Source organism: Danio aesculapii, chromosome 24 (assembly GCF_903798145.1).
Source record: "Danio aesculapii chromosome 24, fDanAes4.1, whole genome shotgun sequence".
Classification (NCBI taxonomy): Eukaryota; Metazoa; Chordata; class Actinopteri; order Cypriniformes; family Danionidae; genus Danio; species Danio aesculapii.
In genome coordinates this window covers 37,202,439-37,218,558 of record NC_079458.1, presented here as the reverse complement: position 1 = coordinate 37,218,558, position 16,120 = coordinate 37,202,439, and positions in this window count along the sequence as shown.

The following is a 16,120-nucleotide window of genomic DNA, read 5'->3' as shown; positions in this document are numbered from 1 at the left end:
TACTGGACAAACTGGTAACAGCGGGAAATCCGTTCATACAGAGGTAAGCGGTCAGCTGACAAGCATGAAAACGAATGGCGTCATATTGCCCCGTGGCGTTCATTTTAAAAACGAAATGTAGCCATACGTACTTCTGGCTACATAATTCACGATCTCCAGAAAAGTATATAGGGCTACGTTTTCAGAATGAGGCTATGTTTTGGAAATTCTCTGAAAACTTGACTGACACAGTTTCAATTTCAATTTACTAGAACTCCTATGTTAAGCTGCTTAGACACAATCTACATTGTAAAATCGCTATAGAAATAAAAATGAATTGAAAAACTGAATTCCTGTTAAGCAACTTCCGAAGTCAATTCTCACTCCATTGTGAAAATAATAAAGTTTTAAACTAAACCTTCACATTACAATAACTTCTCTGCTTTTTTAAATAAAAAGTTATTTCAGCGGATGATCTGTAACAAGAATAAGAAAGTGATGACAGATTCTGAAAGATTTGATCCAGTCTATGCTTTGAATTCACAGAATCACGCCATTGAATGATTTTTTTCCTAAAGTTTTCTGAGTGATCTGATGGTTTGAAGGCTGTCAGGGAACTTGCTACTCAAAATGAAAAGGAAGCCAATAAAACAGATCGTCCTTATGAGATCTTGTGAAACTATTCACGGAGGAGGACCGGCGTTTCTGCTTCTAAAAATTGTATCGATAGATAAGAGAGTCATTATTCATTTGTGCCAGGACTTCAAGGTTTTTGTGAACGCATCCAAAGCCGCAGTCGAAGATAGCAGATGAACCATTTCTAGTGCTTTGCAATAAAGTAGAAACTGCTATACAACCTGCTGTTTCTTGGATTTGAAAAGGGTCCTATCTCCAATAGAGCAACGCCAATAACAATGTACCACAGCGCACTTTATAATCCCATAAACATTATTCTATCTGCACATATGGCACACAAAAGATGATATTCATACCAGGATCGCTCCTCTCTCATGTCTTTGTATTCACTGCATTAATGAAATTCATTAGTAACAGTTAGCTAGCACTAATCTACTGAAATTGAAATATGAGGCCAGTATTGAGGGCAGAACGTAAGTAAAATGACAACTTCATTAGCATAACTACAACCGTGCATCATAAAAGTCTTATTAAAAATTGCTCCCTAAATTGCCATATTAGTTTCTTTATGAGGTAATTTCTACATACGGTAATAGAATCTTTCTTTTAGCCTCCAGTGCATATTAAACTCACTCATCTTCTTGTACAAACTTATTTTAATCCACTCAGACTGTAATGAACGAATTTGGCTAGTTTAACCATTTGCCAAATTGCAGGGACTGAGACTTTATTTATTTATTTATTTGTTTTTTCGAGCAGACATTTTACAAGCAAATAAATATATAATTAGTATTATTTCATAATAAAAAGATGCATATATTTGCATACAATTCATATAAACACATTTAATTTTGCTGCTTGAGAACATCAAATCTTATTTAGGGTTCTGACATAATTTTGTGTCGGGAAACAGCGGACAGGATGCATGTTTTTATTTTTATCATATCATTTTTGTGTGTGTTCATTTGTTAATAACTGTTTTTAAATACATTTTTTATATTCAGTAGAAAAAATGAGATTGTATGTTGTGTTATAAAGTTGCCATTATGACACAAATTAAACCACAATAAAGGGAATTAAACCTTAATACTCACACACGTTATAATTGTATTTATCGAACGTTTAAATTTAACATGTAACATAACTGTGAACAAATAAATAAAAATCAAACATGGCGACATCCAAGTCTTCTTTAAGAATTGGCAAGAGTCCAATCAGGTGTGTTCATTGTTCAAATTTGAACGCAGACAACAAGCCCAATCAGGCACAAGTTTGTTGTTCAAATTCACGCGCAGACAACAAGTGTACAATTAGGCACGAGATCATCATTCAAATTCGAGCGCAGACCACAAGTGTCCAATCAGGCGCGAGTTCCTCATTCAAATTCGAACGCAGACCACAAGTGTCCAATCAGGCGCGAGTTCCTCATTCAAATTCAAGCGTAGACCACAAGTGTCCAATCAGGTGCGGGTTCATCATTCAAATTTGCGAGAACACCACAAGTGTCCAATCAGGCACGAGTTCGTCATTCAAATTCACGCGCAGATCAACTGACAAATGGGAGCAGCTTCAAGGTGGAAGAAATGGGGCGGAGCAAGATGGTGCCTCGGTAGGATGAAGATTTCCGAGCTCCAGGCCAAAAAATAATTTTTCGCAATTCTAGCGGTTTCAACATTACCTTTACAATAGTTGATCTAGAAGTAAGGATCTAGAACAGCTGCGTGAAACTGTGTCAAACGCATAAAGCAATTAGACAGCTACTTTGTCGACACTATGGATGGTCATGACTAAGCTTCTCCAGTGGGAAATGAAGTTGATCTCTGCATGTCACATCTCCCTGTAACCCCTAGCAAGTCACCTGCACATAAAAAAGGTAAACCCAGCCCAACCGAGCAGGCTGATTCCACAGTTATTTCCACATTATCCTCAAAGAAACAAAAAAAAACAACGCACAAAGGCAGAAGATTTCATAGGTAAGATTTCGTTTTTTCTTTAACGTTTTTGTATGTTACAACTTTTGTGCTCAACAAGTATTGATGGTACAGTCTTACAGCCCTGACCATAAGGCAGAGTAGCACCAACCTGCACTAAATACCAGGCTTATGCTAGTTTTGTTGTATAAAATAAGCAAACAATGTAAATGAAATATGATGAGTTACTGCGGTGCCAGAAACTTGTATTATTGTCGGCTAAGTTAACAACTCGTTCATAATGGAGATTCAATCACAAATGAATCGTTCCCTCAATTAGAATGAGAATTGAATGCACAAGAGGGGTGTGTGTTTCAGGACACGGATTAGATTGATTTTAACAGGGAGGGTGGATAATACATTTCCATGCACCCAAACACAAGCTCTTTATCAGCAATGTCTGTGCGGTCACGTATCCATCGATGTATTAAAGTGATGTAAAAGTCATTTAAAAAAATAAATATGTGCATACTGACAAGCGGGAAAATTCCCGACCATAGATATGTGTGTATATGTGTATATATCTGGATTGCCAGTCCACCACTACACCTTGGTTCCACATTCATTTAAAAGGAGCACTACAATGTACTAAAATGGCGGCTCTAATGACACATTCCTTCCAATAGACAACAACAGGGTAGGCGACATCTAATGTGAATATCTATGAAACAATATTAAAAACATTTGTTTATTAATTTGAACAGATTAATTGTTCATTTTAAGAGTAACAATGTGCAGTAGTAAAATAACCATTCCCTAAAAAAATGATGTCTGCAATATTGTTGCAAGGTATTTATATGGGTTGAATTTAAACAAATTAAATTTAGTATTGTTCAACTTAATTTGTTTGTTTAAAGTCAGCCCAAATAAATTATTTACAACCACGTAACTTAAAAAAATGAGTAAATCCAAGGAATCGTCTTTGAATTGTTTTTCTTTCTTCAGTGTTGTAAATTTTGATTTCACACGAACTTTAATTGCTTAAAACTGAAAAGTTGTGATTGTACAACTTAGCGTGACCTAACTGTGGTTATTAATACAGATATATTTAAAAGGTTTTTACAACTTAGCTGGAAAACACACACTAAAATGGACATGCATTCATTAATTTTCCTTCAGCTTAGTCCCTTTATTCATCAGGTTTCACCACAGTGAAATGAACCGCCAACTATTTCAGCATATGTTTTACACAGCGGATGCCCTTCCATCTGTAACCCAGTACTGGGAAACATCCATACACACTCATTCACACAGTTTAGTTTATTCAATTCACCTATAGCACATGTCTTTGGACTATAGCGCAAAAACCGGAGCACCTGGAGGAAACCCATGTAAACATGGGGAGAACATGTAAACTCCACACAGAAATGCCAACTGACCCAGTCGGGACTCGAACCAGCAACCTTCTTGCTGTGAGGTGATGGTTCTAACTACTAAGCCAGCGTATCATCCTAAAATGGACATTATTAGTGAATATTACAGTATTTCATCATAACATGCATTGATTTTTTTTATAGTATGCATCCTGTTTATCATTTGTTTTCTTGCCTCGTCTTAAACTGCAAAAATGCAGCCGAACAGGGTCATGACCTTCAGATTAATAATTAAAGCTGAACTTTAATAGACTTTAGTAGGAGTGAGAGGAAAGCAGAGGGATTGAAGCATCAATCTCTGCAGGATTTGGTTTCAGGGTGGCTTGAAAGTCAGGAAGAAGGAAAAGGCAGACACAAAGGGCATGTTCAGAAATGCCAATAAATGAATGACGAACGGTTTTACCTTGATTAGAAAAAAAATTGTGATATTTCACCGCTGTCAGTGGAATAAAGGCGTCAGCGACATTGCGCTAGTTACTGGCTTTTTCATAATTGAGACTTAGCTTCTAGCTGCGCCCACAGCTCATCATTAATCAAATGGGCTAAAGCTACGACACTGTGACAGCTTCAGACGGCATTAGATGAAGAAAGCGCTTTTCAGGTAGCCAGGCAAACATTACAAGTCATTTATCCACCACTGAAGTACTTAATTGTTTTCCCTCAGCATTATTATCTATTTATCTATTTCTACTTTTTTTTCCCTCCTTTGCTGGCTGCAGCATAGTTAATATACCTTTCATCCAGTTCCATTAGGCAGAGTCAAATCGCCTGGATCATTTTTATCCCCACGACTGAACTTGTGTTGATGAAAAGCCTGGTTATTTAGTTTGCTTTGATAAGTATAAATGCCATTTTATTTCATGGGATCTCAGAGGTAAATGCTATTCTATTGCTTAGAGGTTGCTCTATCTGGAGTCTAATGGAGCTGCCACATTGTAAAAAATGAGTTTGTGTGTATGTGTGTTTGTTTATTAGAGTTTCACAGGCAACTTATTTTTTTTCTGTCCATTTCAAAATCGCATGGTTAATTTCACAAGGCACTGGTAATTTGTTTGTAATTAATTTTGAAAATAATTTCGCATTTCACATGAGTGAAAATTGCTTCTATGTATTTTCCAATGCAGTAGTTTCATTTAATTATGCTCTGCCACATGTAATCTCTTCCATATATATTTCATGATTTTAGGGGTTTATAAAATGATCAGATTTTGTTATCTTCTCATATAAATGCACACTAAATCTTTTTTTTTTTTTTTTGTCTTCTCCTTGTGTGTTACAACAAGATTGGCATGCATTCCCAAAAGAGCATTGAATTATTATTTTTTTTTTGTATCGAACAAATAAACAAATGCTTTTTAAAAACTTTTAAAAAATTTTTGGACTCTTCCATGAGGTTAAAGAGGTTTTGTCCCTCTGCTTTTTTTTTCTAACATCTTGGGCTGCACAATATTGGAAAAATTTGGCATTGCGATATATATATATTTTTTGCCCTGGGAATATACTGTATATTGATATAAATGCAATTTCATTTAAATAGCTCTATTTAGAAAGTCATTACTTTAGATTGATTGGGATGATTTTGTATGGGAGTGAAATATAAATATATTTAATGTACATTTTATATTATAAACAAACAACTGTCATAAATAAACACAATGGAGCAAATGTTAAAGTGAAATATACAGTACTTTATGGTTTTCTGGGGAGAGTCTAACAGTATTCAGGTACAGAAATACATTTACAGAAAATTATTTGCAGAAAATATTTTAACCTTTCGCATGAGTGAAAATTGCTTCCATGTTTTTTCAATTCAGTTTAGCTTCATTTGATTATGCTTTTTGTCTCAGATGTTTGTAATCTCTTCCATATATTACAAGAATTTAGGGGTTTATAAAATGATAAGATTTTGTTATATTCTTAGTTATGTAAATGCACACACACACACACACACACATACAAAATTCTTTCTCTGTGTGTTACAATAAGATTGGCATGCATTCCAAAAAATCATTAAATAGTTGTTTTTCTCATAAAATTCAGAAAATAGTGTTGAACAACTGCTTCTTTTAGCCAATAGGATTTTTGGACTCTTCCATGAGGTTAAAGAGATTTTGTACCTCTGCTTTTTTATCATCTAGGGCTGCACGACATTGGAAAAATTGGAATATTCTTTCGCCCTGCGATTATATGTTGCGATATAAATACAACTTCACTTGATGACTAGGGCCAGACAGAATCTGCAGGCATTTTTTTCCTATTTCTGCACAGAATTTTGTGAAAAATCTGTGGATTTATGTAGATTATCAGAGTATTGTAAATAGGGTTGGGCGATCTCGACCAATTTGGCATCGTACAATGTTTAATGTGAAACATTGAGATGGACGATGGTGGTGGTGAATAATTTATGAATAATCAACTACATGCATGGTCTTTGTTTTAGCCATAACAAAATTATAAATAAATAAAGAGAAGTTACACACAAATTACCACCTGTCAAACACTTTTTCCATTGGACTTTGGCATGAAGAGCAGAGTGATCTGTGTCGTTATAATAGCGTCAAAAAGATTGGTTGGTAAAAAAGGTGCACAACCAACAGGAACCAACCAACAGTATCTGAGGTTTTCGCTAAAATTACTAAGTACAAGCGTGAAAGTGAAAGATTGAAGCAGTGTACTGACAACACAATCTCACGGCAATTCGTAACTTTTTGATTTAGTAGCTAATTCGTATGAATTAGTACGATCTAATTCGTTCATTTTCGTACGATTTGCTCATCCCCCAATGACGGTTGGGTTTAGGGGTGGGGTTAGGTGCCACGCCTCCTTTTTAAAAATCGTACAATTCCGTACATCTGAACTCGTACGAATTCATATGAATAAGCCACTAAACTGACAAAACGTAAAATACTTACGTTTTCTCGTGAGATCAGGCTGGTACTGACGCTGTGACACGTTACCTGATAGATTCAAAAGACAGAAGAGTCGTTAAATAGAGACTAGATTAATTAAATATCACGTTTAATAACTATAGTGAGATGCGATCCAGCGGTACATCCTTGATAAACTCTCCAACGTGCACTGCTCTCACTTTAAACTCTTAAAATGTTTACATAGGCCTTAAAAAAACGTGAAAATTGGAAACTTTCACTCTATAATAGTTCAATTCTGCAGTGTCTTTTTATTTGTGGTTTCAGGTCAACTATAATCCCAACTCAACATTGCATATCTTGTGACTATTGCAGACGCATACATTGTGATATCAATGCTCAAACGATATATTGTACAGCTGCATTGGTATCACCAGCCTGATCTCACGAGGAAACGTAGGTATTTTACATTTTGTCAGTTTATTGGCTAATTCGTACAAATTCGTACAACGTACAAAAATGTACGATTTTAAAAAAGAGGCGTGGCACCTAACCCCACCCCTAACCATCATTGGGTGATGAGCAAATCGTACTAAATTGTAGGAATTAGATCCTACGAATTCAAAGGAATTAGCCACTAAATCAAAAAGTTACGAATTGCCGTGAGATTGCATTGGTCTCACATAGGTACTTTTAATAATGTGACAAACAACTGCGAGACTCTAAACATTTATGCTTTATCAGAGCTGTTGTTCCCTAAATTCTATTTCATTTATAATATAAAAGTGTACATATTCAAACCATACACCCATGGAGATTTCATTATATGCTGCTCTAAAGCGTTAACACTTCATAAGGTCTTCGCAAAGTTGTTGACCATCAAAAATTTATGGGCTTACTAGATTGAATGGCAAATCCCATTATCGAAGTTAAGGACGTTCATTAATTATCTCGTTTAATTGGATGGAGGTAGGCATAGAGCATCTTGTCTGGAGTGGTCATTGCCGGCAGAGGACTAGCCTTGTGTTGCAGTGTTTCATTAGAAAGCAGCATGTCCCCCAAGTCCCTGTATTACACTGAGCTTTATTGATTAATGACTATAATTTATTATAGAGAGGAGGGCTGTGCATCCACTTAAATGTACAATTAATCAATGCTCCGTCATATTATGGGCTGAGGTAAAGGTACACTGGCCACTACAGAAAAAGACGACGTAGAAATGTGCGGCTGTATATGGCCCGAGCCGCTGAGCGACGACTTAACAGTGACTTAAGACTCTTTTAATGCTACCTGCCCCGTGTGACAAATGCTCCCCTCAGAAATTGAATATAACTGCTGTTGATGGACTTGCCCCCACATCGTGGGTCTATCACTCAGTCAAGCCCACCAGAATAATGTAGCACCCTATGCACCCTACAAAACCATCTATTAATCTCCAAAAGGAGGTAAAAGTGCCCGGAGGTTCAAATACATCATTGTTAAATCAACAGTATTATATTAAGCAGGGAAGGAATATAAGAAACCCAGGGCAACAGGAGGATAAATTTCAACTTTCTGAAATCCATTCAAAGCCATTATTTCCCAGAGAAGCGTGACATATATGACATGTTAAATCCAGCTTTAGAAAAGCCATAATTGATCATAAATTTTAGTGGCATGCCCCAAGAGTGGCTGTTTTCATCAGGCTATATGCATCTGACTCTGAAGAGTCTAGAGTATAAGGTTTATAGAGTGAAATACATTCACATTCATTCTACAAATCAGGTGCCATTTACAGATATAAAACTACAGTTTTGGAATCAAGTCACTGAAAAAAAAAATGCATGCATTCGAATATTCAGAGATTGGTTTCAGGCCTTCATATGTGGAAATAAATCAGATATACGCGACTATCATGTAAACAGGCAGGTTGGATTCATGAGGCATTCTGTTTTGTACGTCATTAAACATGCAACAATGTGGTACTTCTCCACGGTTAATAACGTAAGAGCGTGTAGGTGCTCGTCCTAAAATTTCAGACCCACTGCTTCTCATTAAAGCCCGCCACAATTTGCTCCCACCAGACCTGAGATCTCTCACGTACCCACAAATTCCTCTGAATGGTGGAAGACACCATATATAAACCATAGGTGCAAGCTGCGATGACGGTCGTTTCCCTCCTCCTCCGCCTCATTTTTAAGTTGGGCTAACTTCGCATATTTGGCAGAGCTAAAAGCAAGACAATTTCTTCCATCGTGGCTAGTGTGGCGCAGATGCTAGAACCCGCCTTTACGCATCGTAAATTGTATGGCAAGTGTAAACACATGAATCAGATATGGGTCACAATTAAAAGAACGTGTAAACCAGGGATGTCCAAACTCAGTCCTGGAGGGCCAGTGTCCTACAGATTTTAGCTCCAACTTGCCTCAACACACCTGCATGGATGTTTCTAGAAAGCCAAGTAAGAGCTTGATTAGCTAGCCCAGGTGTGTCTAATAGGGGTTGGAACTAAACTTTGCAGGACACCGGTCCTCCAGGACTGAGTTTGGGCACCCCTGGTGTAAACAGACAGTCAAAAAATTCGGATATAGGCAACAAATCGAAATTAGGCACCAAGACCTGACAGTGTAAACTTGGCCTAAGAAGCACATAGTAGTTTTTATTTCACTTTTAAAAGTTTTGTCAAAAATCACAACTCCAGATGGACACATTTCAGTTTTACATTTAGCATTACTTGCCTAGTAAGCCTGTAAAGGTACAAATGCGTGTATATCAATACTTTAGATGAGTTAAAAAAAGCATTGAATTTTGCAAGAGCCTAAATTACCTTGTCAAACTGGAAAAGCACCTGTTTCATTCATCAACCCTTAAAGTGATACTTGCTACAGACCAGCGACTCTGCAGTCTACAAGCTGCCAGCAAGACCCTTGTCACTCAAACATGCATGCCTGAAAACAATTAGTCCTGTTTTGGGGTGAGAGGTCTTTTACGAGAGATCTAAAGGGACATTCCCTGTGGGACCTTCAAAGTGGTGACATGGGGGCATTGGGAACAGACACAGAAATCACAGGGGAGTTTCAGCTATTCAGCAAACTCCTTCCTGTATAAGACATTGTGGAACATTTTGGCCACTTATCCAGAGAAATGATGATAGAGGCATTCAGCGGTTTTTCCACCATTGATTACCTTTATTTTTTGATACTTCTTTTTTGTTCAAAATTGGTGTTAGTTTGGACATTGGATGGCAATTATGAATAATCAATACTGCCATCTTGTTCAGTGCTCTATAGCCAAAGATACATACAGAATGTTTTATACTTTTAAAATGGGTCTTCTGCATGATATAACATACAAAATGGTCTCTCTACAAAACAAAACAAAAAAGCATTGCTGTAACAATTGTGACCTTGGACCACAAAAACAGTCAGAAATGTTTTTTCTTTACATTATTGAGATTCATACATCAACTGAAATTTGAATAAATAATCTTTCGATTGAAATACTAATATTCTTTGTTAGGATAGGACAATATTTGGCCTAAAACTATTTTAAAATATGGAATCTGGGGGTAAAAAAAAAAAAAGTAAATCTGCATTAAAGCTGCCCAAATAGCAACAAAGACTCATTCTGAAAGCGTAGCCCTATATCCATTTCTGGAGATCGCTAATTATGTAGCCAGAAGTAAGTATGGCTGCATTTCGTCTTTAAGACAAACACTACGGGGTGGTATGATGCCGTTCCTTTTCGCTTACCAGTTGACCGCTTACCTCCACATGGACGGCTTTCCCACTGTTAACAGTTTGTACGGTTACCTCGCCATGTACGTCGGCGGACTTGAGACGCAGAGAGGAGTTGACCACGACGACGGCGTTAGAGTCAAGCGAAGAACGGTTCCAGAAAGCGGGTAAGACAAAAGCAGAATCCAAAAATTAAAATAAACGAATAAATACCAGGGTTAGAACGTGGTAAAATTTGAAAACGTGGTAAAAATAAGGAATCTTTTCTTTTTCTGGATTGCTTTTGGAAAACTGTTGGTTGGGTTTAGGGAAGTGGGTAGGCGGGTCAATCTGTGTTTTTAAAAACACTATTGGCTGGGGTTAAGGGAAGGAGGAGTGTGGGTCAGTTGATCAGTCAGTCAGTCAACAGCGGCCTCTGGTGGATTACGAAAGAACAGCAGGAGTGAATGGCAATCATGAGAGAAATTTGAGATCTGAAAAAGCGTGGGTTGAATAAACAATATTCAAATACATTGTATTTCCTGCAGATACGTTTTTTTTTTTCACTTTTTTGATAGAATATTAATGATAAAGTAGGATAGATATAGCTTGTTTCCTTAATAAAAGAAGAATGCAATGTTATTGTAAGTGCCTACTGCATTATAGCATAGTTAGCAGCATCAAACAGAAAATAAATACAAAAAGAAAACAAAAGAAAATCACTAATAATAAAAAAAATGTATTTGCAAAATAGAAGTACGTATTTGAATAATTTACTTGTTCCTTTATAGATGATCTTTTTATTCATTATTGACAAAGTGGCCAATATTTTCTGCACAATATGGCTAACAGTGAATGACCCCTGTAAGTGCATAATGCACCGGTTTTGTCTTTGTTTATAAAAAAGCTGTATCATTTTTGTACTTTATGGTGATGGAGTTTACAGCGGAAAAGCGCTACTCTGAGATCATCAGGGGCATCTTCAATCGTCCGCAAGCGTCTGGCAGGACTGGTGGATACCTTGTTAGATTGAGGTGCTCAATCAAGGCGGCTGTAGAGTGCCAAGTCGGTGCAGAGAGAAAGAGTGGTGATTACAAGGCTATGGGCGCGCAGAGCAGGGAAAACGGACTAGCTCTCCGCAGGTGGCCCTCTGACATTCAAGCCTGCATTTTCTGAATCAGTCTTGAGTGATTAGGGCAGCGACAGGCAAAGGACAGATCAAACAATTATTTCCTCTCTTCCACCTGTTTTTTCTTGGCCTTATGAAAGCGGCAGGTCATTTTTTCCTGCTCTCTTTTCGCTCTGTGTCTTTCTCCACATATGACTTCTGTTTTTCTTTAAAAGTCAAAAGAAATCTGTGGTTAAAGTGGCTGTATTGGTTGTTTTGTTGCCAAACAGTTTAATAAGAGCAAGAAAGGAGGTGAAAATGAAATTCTGTTATTATTAGTTCACTCATTTTGTTCCAAACCTGTGATTTTTTATTTTATTTTTTTGCTGTTGAACAAAAAAATAAGTAAATTGAATATAAATGCACCATAAATAATAATAATAATAATAATAATAATAATAATAATAATAATAATAATAATAATAATAATAATAATAACAATAATAATAATAATAATAATAATAATATCAATAATAATAATAATAATAATAATAATAATAATAATAATAACAATAACAATAACAATAATAATAATAATAACAACAACAACAAATACAACTCCCCTTTAATCATATCAAGCCTTAAAGGGACAGTTCACCCCAAAATTTTAATTGACTCACCAGTGACTACATTTACATGGACATCAATAATCAATTACTTTTGCCTTAATCTGAATAAGACAATATTAAACTTAATGTGCTTACATGAGTTGCTATTTGAATGTTTTTTTCATGTTTCCATTTTACATGTTATAGCACATAGTTCGATTAACGTCATTATATTACCATTTGACACTAGTTTCCTCCAGTGTTCCACTCCACAACGGTTTGTTTGTCATCACACCATATACTACTGACAAAAGTCTTGTCGTCAATCCCAATCCCAAATAATAACTTGACTTCTAGATGGTCATTTGGAAAAGTGGCAGAAGAAATCTCATGGTTTGGGGTTACATTCAGTATGGGGACATGCGAGAGATCTGCAGAGTGGATGACTTCAGCCTCCACGTCAAAGTTCCTGAAAACAACGAAGGTCAAGGTGCTTCAGGATTGGCCAGCCCAGTCACCAGACATAAACGTTATTGAGCATGTCTGGGGTAAGATGGAGGAGGCATTGAAGATGAATGCAAAGAATCTTGATGAACTCTGGGAGGCCTGCAAGAACGCTTTCTTTGCAATTCCAGATGACTTTATTAATAAGTTATTTGAGTCATTGCAGAGATGTATGGATGCAGTCGTCCAAGCTCATGGGAGTCATACACAATATTCATTCTTCTTTCACTGCACCATGAGTTTTTATTCTACACTGTGCATTAATTCGGGTAAGTGACAAGACTTTTGTCTAAGCAAAGTCAGACATTACTGTCATAATTAAATAATAAAAAAAATCAAGGCATGATCATATTGAATTTAGGTAAAATAAGCGTAATCTACAGGCCTTTGCCTTTCATATAAGCCACTTCTGATACCAAATGATCAACTAGAAGTCAAGTTATTATTTGCTGTTCCTAAAACTCTCTCTACCAAACAAAAACATTTCTGACATCAGTTAGGAACAAGCAACGTGTTCCAAGCAGTTCGTAATCTCCTGAGGATTTCTGAGAGAACTGCAGGGGGTTTGTGAGTTGATGAAAATCTAATAATTAATTATATTAGATTTAAAATGATAATAAATAAAAGAGGTCACACATTAATTGCAGCACTGCTTAGTGATTATTAAATCAAAGGCTCTGTTTTAATTGAACTGTATAGTGATACTGATACTGATGCATGTTTCAGACTGAAGCGCGGCACTGTGTTCAGTGCATTTTTACAGCTGATGATTTCAGTATTTCAGTAGCACGAATGAATGAATGAATTCTGAAAAAGAATGCAGTATGCACTATTGCAGTGTGCATTGAGTTTATTTTCACATCTGCACAATTTCTAACATTGTGCACTTAAGTATATATTTTCAGTATTCTACCATAAAAGATTAAAAACTTGAGGATTTAAAAATAAATAAATAAATAAATAAATAAATAAATAAACAAATTTGATGTTAGTATTAGTATGTTCATTTTAAGGATATCTATAAGCTAGTGTGCTCCAAAACAGCGACAAAATTATCATTTAGAATATATAAAATCCGAAGCTTGCAGTTTGTCACTAAATGGATCAATGATGTTTTTGACATCACTCCATACTTTAGTTTCTCATTACATTTTTCGACCAATCAAATGCTAGATAGCGTCTGACATGACCCGCCCCCTTCAAGATGCTTCTCATTTGCTTTTGATTTGTTGTGCTTTATCTCAGCTGTGATAACAACAAAATGTTACTGGCTGTTTTTTTATAAAGGGGAGGAGCTACTACATGTCGCAACATGTCTTCAAGTTTCAGTTGAGATTGTCAAATTTCTGAAAAAAAATTAACATTTCAAAGCACTTCAAGGGACCTTTAAAGTATTAAAAGAAAAAAAAAAACACATAAATAGTATAACCTCTAGCATATAGTGAATTTTTTTGCATACATTCCAACTGCAGTATTATCCTTATCCATATTGCCTGTTGTCTCAAATGTACTTTACAATTAAACTAATTGTAATTTCAGAGATGTATAGTAACGAAGTAGAACTACTTCACTACTGTACTTAAGTACTAAAAGGCAGTATCTGTACTTTACTGGAGTATTGTTTTTTCTCCTACTTCCACTTTTACTTAAGTACATATTTTCGATGAGTTTAATACTTTTACTCCGATAGATTTTTTATGAGCTGCATCGTTACTCGTTACTAGAGGTTTCAAAATGGTCAATATCGGTTCAGTAATAGATCATAACGGGTTATTACGTACTGACGTCATTTATCTCCTATGTGCGGTGTCGCAATACTATGGCGAAGGACGGAGGCGCGAGGGCGAGTGAAGGCGGCACAGCACACGAGCCGCTATTTCACTACTACAGAGAAATGTTGTGAGACTCAACTGTTCATCTCCTCTTGGCTGTTAAAGCGATACTTGTGGATCCAGACCTGGGCGTGTATGAGGTGCAAGTTTTCTCCACTGTGTCTATTATAGATTACCTGTGATAACCGCGTATTATACATACATAGACTGTAACCGCGGCTGTTCTTCCCGCCATCAGTGAACAACGCTTTCATTTCTAAAGCCGATAGCAGCCCTTTCTGTTGAGAAGGTGAAGACAATAACCAGTCAAAGGGGTGTAAGACCTCGCCTGTCAGCGTTTAAAAAGCAGGCGGGTGAATATTTACATTAGTTTATTTGCTATAAATGCTCATGCTGTCTTCTGTGCATGAGTTTTGTTTGATACATTCAGAAAGAGTGTTTTCTTTGAGCGGGTCAAATTAAGGGTACAGTTTATATATATTACTGCTGTATTAAAGGACACAATTGTATTACAAGTAACCATTTAACTGTCTCACCAAGAAAAAAACCAATAGAATTTTTTTATTTATTGCATTTCTTAACTCCTAATGTCGCTAGTTAACACAATCAATACATTTTCCCCCAACACATCCCATAATTTCTAAAATATCAGCCTCTACCAAATGGTTGAGATGTTGGTTTATGGTATAAGTACCAGAATGAATAAATATACTAGAAAAATATGAAAAATATGAAGTTTAAGACCAATTTAATTAAAACATAATCAAAATGAAACATTTTTGAATACTAAATCATAGCCATAAGCCATAAAATATTTCAGATTTTCATTTAACACAGTAATATACACGTTTTCTTTTTTTTACAATAAAATCAAAATCAAGTGAATTAGACCGTTCGTTTACAGCGTTTACAACCAGTAAATTGTGCTCTGAAAATGGGTTTCAATAGCGTTTTGAGTGGATTATGGACTGTTTTTGTGACACACAACTTTGAAAGGTGTGTGTTAAAGCTGTTATAATCTGTCAGATCTGTGGTTCAAGCGTGAGAGAAAAACAGTATTGCAAGTCATGTTTCTTTTCGTTCTGCTTAATGACGTGCCCCCAAAAAAGAGATTTAAAATAAACAAAACAATATGATGTCTTTTGACTGCATTCTTTAATAACTACATTACACAATACTTGTACTTTTACTTTCAGTACTTGAGTAGTACATTTTGAAATAAACTACTTGCAATACTTAAGTACAAAAAATGTTGACTACTTTAGTACTTCCACTTAAGTATGGTGCTTAAAGAGCACTTTTACTTCTACTCAAGTCACTTTTTGATAGAGTACTTGTACTTTTACTTAAGTCTGGGTCTCTAGTACTTTATACATCTCTGTGTAATTTTAATGACATAATGCTTAGGAATTTCTTGTGCAAAACACATTCAAACTCCTATTATGTGATGCTTTCTTATTACTGATTTCTCAACCATGTCATTTTTATTGTGTGTTTCCTTTTTTGTTGTAGGTAGGAAATATTCTATACATCACGATCAATAGTGTG